Source organism: Mytilus galloprovincialis, chromosome 10, assembly GCF_965363235.1.
Source record: "Mytilus galloprovincialis chromosome 10, xbMytGall1.hap1.1, whole genome shotgun sequence".
NCBI classification, from domain to species: domain Eukaryota; kingdom Metazoa; phylum Mollusca; class Bivalvia; order Mytilida; family Mytilidae; genus Mytilus; species Mytilus galloprovincialis.
In genome coordinates, this window is record NC_134847.1 from 77,367,237 (window position 1) to 77,378,180 (window position 10,944).

The 10,944-nt window shown below is 31.1% G+C and overlaps 1 protein-coding gene across 1 annotated transcript in view; it reads right to left on the reverse strand.

Moving 5' to 3' along the window:
- The window catches only part of LOC143048436 (tubby-related protein 4-like), a 71,075-nt gene extending 61,713 nt beyond the window's left edge, over positions 1-9,362 (reverse strand). The window contains exon 1 of the mRNA XM_076222113.1: positions 9,163-9,362. The gene's annotated coding sequence lies outside the window, so the exon portion shown is untranslated. The remainder of the gene's footprint in view (positions 1-9,162) is intronic.
- Positions 9,363-10,944: the final 1,582 nt, after the last annotated feature.

The following is a 10,944-nucleotide window of genomic DNA, read 5'->3' on the forward strand; positions in this document are numbered from 1 at the left end:
ACCATCATGTCAAATGCAGTTATTAAGCTTAATCAGAAATGCTAAAAAAATGGAAAAAAAAACTTTTTTTTTTAAATCAGTTGATAAAAAAACTATCTAAATCAATCTTCTTTTTTCAAAGGCATTAAGGACTCAAATTAAACCTGTTACTCATTGCTATATAACTTATTCCCGTTCAATTCACTTGAGCAATTTTCAAATTGGAAATCACGTTCTGTGGATCAATTTGCAATACATATTATAACCAGATTTCATCAGATTTGTTTATGGAATGAAATTGTCTTTTCTACACTTAAGTTGGAATAGACAGAAGCAAAACTATTATCAATTCAGCATGATTTCCCTAAGGATTGGCGATCTGTAAACGAAACGACTGAATATCAGAAACAGGGCTACAATTTTGCTGCATATAACAACACGATAAAAACTGTCTGTCTCTGTATCATATCCATTTATATTCTGTCTATATCATTTAAGGGTTTTAAAATATTCATTAATTAATGTCTACATAGGGAATCCTAACTGATATAGACCATCTGAAATATGATTTTCATTCAATAAGGGTCAGAATTTGAAAAATTAATATTAACACCAATGTCATGTATCATGTAAAATGAGCAAAGTTTTATCATTACGTAAGGATGTAAACCTCTGGGGAGCCAAAAATTTCTAGAATTAAACTTTTTTTCTTAACCTGATTTTTGGGTTTATAAGACTGTAACAAAATAATTGGTGAAGAAAAAATCATATGGTGGTGCACTTCTTTTTTTGCTACGGCCCTTTGAAAATGTCCAATTTTGATGATTTTCCCATTTTTCATCCATTTTTACCTATTTTTGGGCTATTATCATGAAAAAAATCATAGTTCCACAATTAAACTTTTTCTCATACTTTCTATAAAGATGATGTGGACCAATCTAAATAAATTTTACTTACAAAAACTATAGGTAGGTGTTTATATAAGAAAGTTTTATCATATTTTGATGCTTTTTTGTGTAAAATTTACCATGCTGTCAATTTTGTATTTTTGTGATTTTTCTCAGTTTTAAGAACAAAATGCATATTATTTCAACTTTTTTGTTATAAATGAACGAAAAAAGACATATCTAAGAAATTTCTAAAGACCAAAATGATATGGGATGTACATGATTCTTATAAAATCATTTTTGTATCCCTCGCCCATTTTCTCAAAATTTTGGCTAAAACTACTGACTTGATTGGTCGTAAAATTTGAAAACTGGATTACGCAAAAACCATTCATTCTAAATACACAATTTTTTCACAGATTTATGTTTGCTTATAATATTTTTTAAATTCATTGATATTTTCCACTTCTATCACATGTTTTGGAAATAATTCAAGAACGAGATTTCAACGAGACTGAACGAGATTGAAAAGTCAGAAGAATACATCCTTAATACCTATAACGTCATATTACTTTGGTATTTTCCGAACCATTATTTATTTATTAGATATGGTTTTATTGAGAGAAAAAAATGATATCGCTGTTCGCAGTACGTTACAGGATGATCTTTGAAGCTCCTCATGAAATTCCTTCAAGGGTCTGTGGTCTAACAATTTTCCTTGATAGTCTATAGGATTAGCTGTTTCTGCCCTTTGGTCGAGTTTTTGTCTCTTTGATACTTTTTAGCTTACTGTATGGTATATAAACTGATCATAGATACCAGGATTTAATATTGTATTTACGCCAAACACGCCTTTTGTCTACAAAAGATTTATCAGTGACGCTCGAATCAAAAAAAGTTAAAAAGGCCAACAAAAGTACAAAGTTGAAGAGCATTGAGGACTAAAATGTCAAAACGTTTTGCCAAAACAGCTAAGGGAAACTATTCCTGAGGTAGAAAAGCCGTAGTATTTCAAAAAATCAAAAGTTTGGTAAACATTTAATTTACAAATATGACCATTTAAATGATAATTCATGTCAGCACAGAAGTGCTGACTATTGGGCTGGTGATACCCTCGAGGTATTAAAACTCCACCATCAGTAGTATCGACCCAGTGGTTGTAAATAAACTCATCATAGATACCAGGATCAATTTTGTATTTACGCCAGACACGCGTTTTGTCTACAAAAGACTTATCAGTGACGCTCGAATCAAAAAAAAGTTTAAAAGGCCAAAAAAAGTACGAAGTTGAAGAGCATTGAGGACCACAATTCCATTTTTTTTTTTTTTTTTTTTTTTTTTTTTTTTTTTTTTTGCCAAATACAGCTGAGGTTATCTATTCCTGAGGTAGAAAAACCTTAGTATTTCAAAAAGTCAAAAGTTTGGTAAACAGTTAATTTATAAATATGATCATATCAATGGTATGTGTCTTGTTATAGTCGATCTATAGTGGGAGGAGTTTTTTTTTTTTGTTCTGTTTTATCCTCGTTATTTGGTCTCTGGTGAATAATCTCATTGGCAATCATACCACATATCTATATTAAGTGTTTAGATGAAATACACAAACAACATAGATATAATATACTCTCAGATATGCGATAGCCATAAATGAAGACAGCCGATGTCGTCTTTATCGGAATTGCCATTGTCCCCTTATTATCTGCATTTATTTGTGTGTAAGAGAGACCAAATTCGTATCTTTCAAGTATTCTAATGGTGACAATCATGGTATACAGTAAGAAGACTCCATTTGCTCTTACTGTTACAGGAGTAACGATTAAGATTCCATCTTTGAAACATTATATGTGTATAAATCTGACAAATAGTACAAGCGTATAAGGTATGATTTATCGATTGCTGTATAATACTTTCAGATATATATAGAAGATGAAAAGGATAAATGTTCTTGTATGAATAAAACATTATATATTTTATATCTTTGGATGAAAATCTATATTTTTCATAAACGGATTTATTCATAAATAAAATAAGCTTTTCATTTACAAAACAATCAGACATTTTGATCAATATTATAAAAATAAAATCATGGATATGTGTATTCGTCCAAAACAAATTACTTGTCATTGAGAATATATGTTGGAAAAGAGTAAGTTTCTGTTTGGGGGAGTTTCAGTATATTCACGGGTGTCATTCGGTTTATCGAGAGAAATGATCGTGAAAGAATATCTAACGGCGGTCAAGTATTGAGAGACGATCGTGAAAGTTCTGGTAACGGATCGTGAAAGACATTTAATCGAGAAGACATATGAAAGGTCAATACATATTCTAATTTAATAAATTACACAGACAAATTTACGACAAAATAATACTGTCTGTCAAAATGGTTCAATATTATGATCAGTATGTGAGAAAATCCAGTTTTAATAGTACATAGTTATTACAAAACAACAAAAGGCAGATTGCTTCTCGACATTTCAATGACATAAAAAATGTAAACAAACATGATTTTTTTCACAAATTCGACTAGAAAAACTACTTTAATACGAATAAGGGCATTCTATTTGAATTAATCAAAGGGTTCTCATAGTTATTTTGTATAAACATAATCTGAAACTTGGTAAATTAAGAACTATTTACACAAAAATTGATTTTTCGGATCGTGAAAGATCACGTACCGCATTTTTGAAGATCGTGAAAAGGATCGTGAAAGATCTGATGCTACGAAGACGTTCAAATTATTCTTCAATTATATCATAATTAATATTTGTTATTGGTATTGAGAAAAGCTATATAGGTCAACATCCTCAATAGGTTTAAGGTTTTCAAAGTATTAATATTTTCAGAAAATGAAATGTAAAATAGTTGGATGATTGTAGAATGAAGCTTTTTATTGTCATGTGAAGTACACACTTATCACGAGTTATAGGATACCCACATTTTGTATATTGGATCCTATAAACTACATGTCCGTCAGACAGGATTCACCTGACCCCGAATTTGCCTTATTTCATGGATGAAGATTCATTTTTGTGGTCAAGTCCGTATCGCGGATTCGTTAAGCTTTTAGGATAACTGTCTGTTGTTATGATTGTGATGTGTACATTTTCGACTTCTGCAAGGTTTCAAATAACATCGAACTCATTATCATGCATCATTCGGCAATGCTCGATTTATGTTGTCTAGCCTTTTGGATATATACCTGTATGCTATAGCGCTATGGTATTTCGTGTATATATTGATATATTGAATGATAGTAAGATGTCTATGTCTGGCTGTCGGTCAGGGTTCCTATACTTTTGAACTTATGTTTCGAATTAATTGGCCAAGCATAACTAAGAAAACTAACGGGCTTATTTGTATAAAAAAAAATGAACGAAAAACAAATATGTAACACATTAACAAACGACAACAACTGAATTACAAGCTCCTGACTTTGGACAGGCACATACATAAATAATGTGGCAGGGTTAGACATGTTAGCGGGGTCCCAACCCTCCCCTAACCTGAGATAGTGGTGTAACAGTACAATGTACAACATAAGAACGAACTATAAAAATCAATTGAAAAGGCTTAACTCATCAGATGGACAAAAATACATTAAGCGCATTAAGCGCATTTGACACTTCTAGTAAAACCCTTGATAGTATAGACGTTCCAAAAATTAACTATCATAAGTAAAGCAGACGAGACATTACATCATTTGCGCTCTGGTATTCTATAGTCTGAAAGTACTGTTGCACAAAATAATGGTTATCGTTCAATCTCAAATTACTCATGAAAGATGTTGTTTTGCTGTAATTTTTTGTTTGATGGATATCATTTTGGTTTAAACGTTGCATATCCATATTATTGGCTAAATAGTGTCGGTCTGCCTGAATTGCACTTGACCGATTCTCAGAGATGAATCTTTCAAACTTATTTAGAGACGTTTTTAGTTGTTGTTATTTTAACTTTCGAGGTAAAGTGTTGAATAAAAAAAATAGCTTTAATGTTCATCCTTCTCAAAATAATTACAGGCTTAAACCAGTTGCAGGTTTATCAAATGGTAAAAGAAATACTGATTTCTGATTACTAGTAATAAGTTTGGTCACGCATTATCTTTCACGATCACAATAATGCATTGCCTGATCTTCCACGATCAAGTTTGATGGATATTCAACAAATTTAAGGTTTTCATATACAAATTAATGCTTTTAAGAGAGGAACATACCTTAATTTTACTGTACTATCAGATACACTAAAGATTGAATTTCAAATATATCATTATAAACTGAAATATGACCATTATAGGTACAAAAAGCGTGTTATTTGTAATTAATTTCATAGACATGCATTGCGCCTTTTGCGTTTTTTCATGAAGTACTGCATATTTTTTCAATCTTATTTCGCAGTTATTTTGAGGAAGTTAAATCATTTTGACAGACACATTTTTTTGTTCAGGATTTGTTCCGCGTTTTGAAAATTAAGCGATTTTTTCAAAGATTCTGATCTAGAATTTTCATTAAATGTCTTTCACGATCCGTTACCAGAGCTTTCACGATCGTCTCTCAATACTTGACCGCCGTTAGATATTCTTTCACGACCATTTCTCTCGATAAACCGAATGATACCCGTGATATTAGAATTGGGAAATTTCTGATTGGAGGAGTTTTGATAACTCCATAACAAGACCATATTTATGGAAAAGGTTAAAAAAAAAAGGGGGGGGCAGTCGTTAATGTATCTATAGAAACAGTACAACTTTTAATAAATAATCCTTAAATCCGGGATTTTTGCCTGTGTCTTATTATGGCACTGAGTATTTCTGATAAAGGTTAATTCTGAAAATAACATTGAACACATCAAAACAATTCCGGTTTACTTTCAATAAGTTTGAATCCACCTTTTCTTTCGACTAACAATGTAAATTTATTTTTCAAAATCAAGAATTTTTATTAAAGAACATTTCCTAGTCGAATTTGATAAAACGAACAATTTTTACAATCAAAATCATGAGGTTCTTAAACTTATTTCTATATGTTTGAAAGAAATCCTTTTTAAAATAATCCCTATATAATTTTAAGATTTCACCATAGTACGGATAATGAAAAGACTCCAGTTTTCAAATGAAGAGATCTTAAACATTTTCTGTTTAATCTTAAAATCAAAACTTGTGGATACACATTGGCCAATAGATCGATATCTGTTATCCTTATTATAAATCTGTCTGGTGACCTCTAAGTGTCTTTTTGTAACTAGTGTCATTGGAGTAGGGTCTCTTTGACGTATACCCCATATGGTGAGATAGAGTAGAAGCCGTTGTCCTTATTTAGACCTTGCTAATAGAATTTTCTTATATGGTATTTATCATAACAAAATGCAGGTCTTTCAAACGGACGGGATAGAGTAGTGCCAGTTGTTATTATTTAAACCTTGATGATAAAATTTCCTAATATGGTAATTATCTTTACAAAATTCAGGTGGTCTGAAAAACGGACAACCTTTCCTTTTTCATTATTGTTATTCTTATCATTGCTTTTATATATTTTGTTCACTCCTTAGTATGGCGTTTCATTATTTCTAAATGTGTTCAATATGCCAACGTCATATAACTAACACCTATACGTCCTTAAATATGTCCATATTTGTAATAACGTCTTAGATTTTAATTATGTAATATTTCTATTGTAATTCTCCGTATGCGTAAGGTTTTTTCTTTGGTTACAAGTCTTATTCTTAACAAAGATTGTTTGTTGTGTTACAAGTTTTATTCTTGTCATTTCACAATCTTGTCTCTTTGGTTACAAGTTTTATTCTTGGCACTGTAAAAGGTTGTCTCTTTGGTTACAAGTCTAATTCTTGGTCATGTGTAAGGTTGTTTTTTTTCTTTGGTTACAAGTCTTATTTTTGGCACTGTACAATAGTGTTTCTTTGGTAACAATTCTCATTCTTGGCATTGCGCAAAGTTGTCTCTTTGGTAACAAGTCTTATTCTTAGCATTGCGCACGGCTGTCTCTTTGTTTACACATTTTATTCTTGTATTGCACAAGGTTGCCTCTTTGTTAACAAGCCTTAATCTTGGCATTGTGCAAGGTTGTCTCTTTGGTAACAAGTCTTATTCTTGGCACTGCACAAAGTTGTTTTTTATGTTACAAGTCTGATTCCTGGCACTGCACAAGGTTGTCTCTTTGGTTTCAAGTCTGATTCTTGGCACTGCACAATATCGTCTCTTTGTTTACAAGTCTTATTCTTAGCACTGTGCTAGTTGTCTCTTTGGTTACAAGTCTTATTCTTGCCCGTGTGCAAGGTTGTCTCTTTGGTTACAAGTCTTATTCTTGCCCGTGTGCAAGGTTGTCTCTTTGGTTACACGTCTTATTCTTGGTGTTGTACGTGGTTGTCACTTCGTTTGCCGTGCATAATGCTGGTGTATGAAAAATACTCCGGTGTCCACCAGCCATGATGCCCAATGATGCTACCATAAAAAGTTCTTGTTTTCTCAGAGACCATTGAATGAATGAATATGAACATTGAAAGCATCTTGTACAATACGATACATCTCCTCTCTCGACAGTTAAAGTTTTAATTGATTAGATGAAAAAAAACTGTCTCGAGAGGGAAAATGTCGTACCACACTCGATACAGGGGTTAATTTTACTTGTTTGTAGTATAATGTGTAATTGATTGGCTAAATATAAACCTACATAATTTTATATATAATGTGTTGTGTTAGCTCTGTATAACCCCAGCTTATCTGATGGATACTGTATGTCGTAAAGTTGTCAAATATATAGACGTTTGTGTATATCTATAGTCATAAGGGATTTTAGAATTGATAGCAGATCTTTATTGGGCTCCGTTAATTTATTCATCACTTTTTTCTAGATTCGGGTCGATTTAGAACTTGACTTGACTCTTTACAGATAGTAGATATTTTACTTCTTTTTAGTGAAGCTGTGTTGCTGTCTCATTGACATGTACCACGCACTATATGAAATGTAACTTTGTTGCTCGAATAATCATACGAGTCTCGCATTGTGATCTAAACGTTAATCAATGAATCAACTTTAAGCAATACTCAACCTATCATGCATTTTATTCATATGAAATATGAGGTGTGGGAACATTCATCGATTCCTTTTAAGTATGCATAACAGTTAATATCATATGTATTTTATGTATCATTCAATAACTTTTCTTCTCATTTCATTTTATTTCATAATTGGATTTTTTTTTTTTTTTTTTTTTTTTTTGTTATTAGCAGTTTTTGTTATTGAAAAGTAGTTATAATAAAATAAATTTAAGATAACTTTATCAGCAACAGTAGATTATTCTTCACGTTTAATCTCATATATATAGTTCTATTTAATTGAGATTTAAATATTTTTTTTTTTTAATCTGAAATTGATGATGTTACAACCGATTGTACTACTAACGATACAATCATAAAAAAAATAATTGATTTTTTCCATAAACACTTTTATATGTTAACGTTATATTACAATATAATAACTGCTTTTAGTGTCATCGTGTTTTTCAATTTCAATAATTTCGATCTATGTTTTTTTTTTTATTATTATTGATAAATGAATAATTAGACGGTAAAAATGTTGGCTTTTCATCTAGGTGGAGAAATGCCATTTTGGTAACACAATGACATCTTACGAAAACTCTATGTTTTAAAACGGATGATTCCTTGCCAGCTACAGAGAGATTGAAGATTATATCCATAGAAATTCATTCTACCAACATAAACCATTGCAGTTAAACATTCGTGAATTGATATATTTGGGACAATGGACATATCATATTTAATTTCTGGTTAAATTTGATATAAGATACAGCCTTGATAAAACAAAATTATTGTGGCAGATTAGGTTATACTTCTCAGAATTATGTCGTGCAATGGCAAAACATCTTTTTCGTTTTTTTTTCTAAAATGCAATAATTTTAGGTGAAGAACATCAGACGTAAAAATGTAAGATACAATGCATGTAATGTACTTATATTTGATATACTTTATCTCTGGTGTACTTATAAGGTAATTAGTTGATGCGAATGAAATGTGCTATAAACAGATTGAAGACCTTCTTCTTTGTGTGGTTCCAAAATGTCCATCGCATAAAAGACGCACACAATTTAGAGCCGTTAGCACGAACTTGATGTGTATGTGCATAACATTATAATTCAATAAAACAAAGAGTTGTAAGTAAATAACATTTCTCAATAGTATCATACTTATCAATAAACATGTAATTCCAATTTTACCCAAAAGGAGAACGCTAAACGACAAATTAAAACAAATTAGAAAATGACTTACCACTTAAGGTTATCATGTTTCCTGTTGATTCCTTTTACGATTTGGTCGATTTTATATTCCTTTTCCGTCGTTCATGTATATCAACAAAGCTTATCTCAAACAAAGATGCTTCAAATGAAAACATTCACGAGAGTATGATGCGCTTTCAATAAAATCAATACACACACTGAGTCATTTTATTCCAAAAGAAGCATGGCTGAGAGGCCACCGAACAGAATAATTTAGAGAACAGGGCGTTTACAGCAGTAAATTAGCTTACATATATTTTAAGAACTGTCAGTTATTGATTGTATTTGGTTAGGTATAAACCTAGGATCTGTCAATAAAGGAATCAATTTGTCTTCATTTCAGTCTATCGGATTGCCATGTTATTGCAGTGAGGTTATATTTACTTGGAACAGACTGATTGGACAGTGTGAGAGCGACATTAATCATTCTGGTTAATCTGTTTTCTTTATGACATGCTGTTACAATTAATTTATAATGTAAATTCAAATAGTATTTTTACTACTAACAAGAATTCTAATTTCTTAAAGGTTAGAGGTTAACTTTAGCAGCAAACTACATCGCCTGCTGTAGAGATAAGGACGGGTCAATCTTTTTTACCAGTTTCCTTTTTTTCTCCTTTTTTTCTTTTTTTTTTTTTTTTTTGTTTTGTTTTTTTTTGTTCATGGAATCGCTACACAATGCCTCTACAACATGTTCATGAAGCGTCTCAATAGGTGATTAACAGTCACATAGTTTCCCGCATTTTCCTTCGTTTCCTTTTTTAGTGGTTGGACTAAGTGTAAAATATATACACAGTCTGGTATAAAAAATTGTATCTCAATAATTGTATTGCTATATGTAACAAAAACGTATGTTTCAAAACGTATTTCCAGTATATTGCACAAGAGACCATAACTTTGGACACTGAAAATATGACATTTGGAAATAGCAATATTGGAATGAATAGATCAGCAAAACATTGTGTTAGGTCAAATTTTCCTGAGGGATTTATACGTAGTATATAAACTGAAAATACAATCACCACATTTCATGTATCTTTCTTTCAAGATTTTATATCATTTAAGAGCCATTGTAAACTTGACAAATATATATTGAAGTGCACAACAACTCTGTGATTGGTGACTAAGGCTAAATTGTTTAAGTAGTATTATGCACTTATACATGTTATATCAGTCGGGGAATATATCATCGCTATATATTACGAAAGTATATCTTAAAATGTAGCAGATGCGCAAACATCTTCGACGCATTGTGCATATTCTTTTTTTTTTTTTATCTATAACAAATTAATCAAATTAATTAATCCCTTTATTGCGTTTGCATGATAAATGATTAACATTGATTTTCCGTTCGAGTAGCCACAAATAAGATCTTTAATGATTGAGTGTATAGTTATGAAATCATGATACTTATGGTCTTAAAAAAAACCAAAGTTAATGCTATTTTACTGACCTAGAAATCTACTGATCATCGTTATGAGTCCGTCCTCCATTGTTTTCAGTAATATTTTTCTTAATTGTCTTCTCTGAAACATCTGGATATTAAGCAGAAACCATACTTTCCTTAATCATTAAAATTGTCAGCAATGTAATAACATAAACATCTAACTACCAATGATCCTTTAACTGTAGTAGAACAATATGCCTTTGGCTTAGCTAATTTCACTTGGGCCCCTTTCAGAAAGCAAAAGATGTTTTATCATAAAATTTTTCGTATAAAATACATGACTTGACGAATATTATTAGCTAATTTTGAAGGAAATTCTCGTGTGTC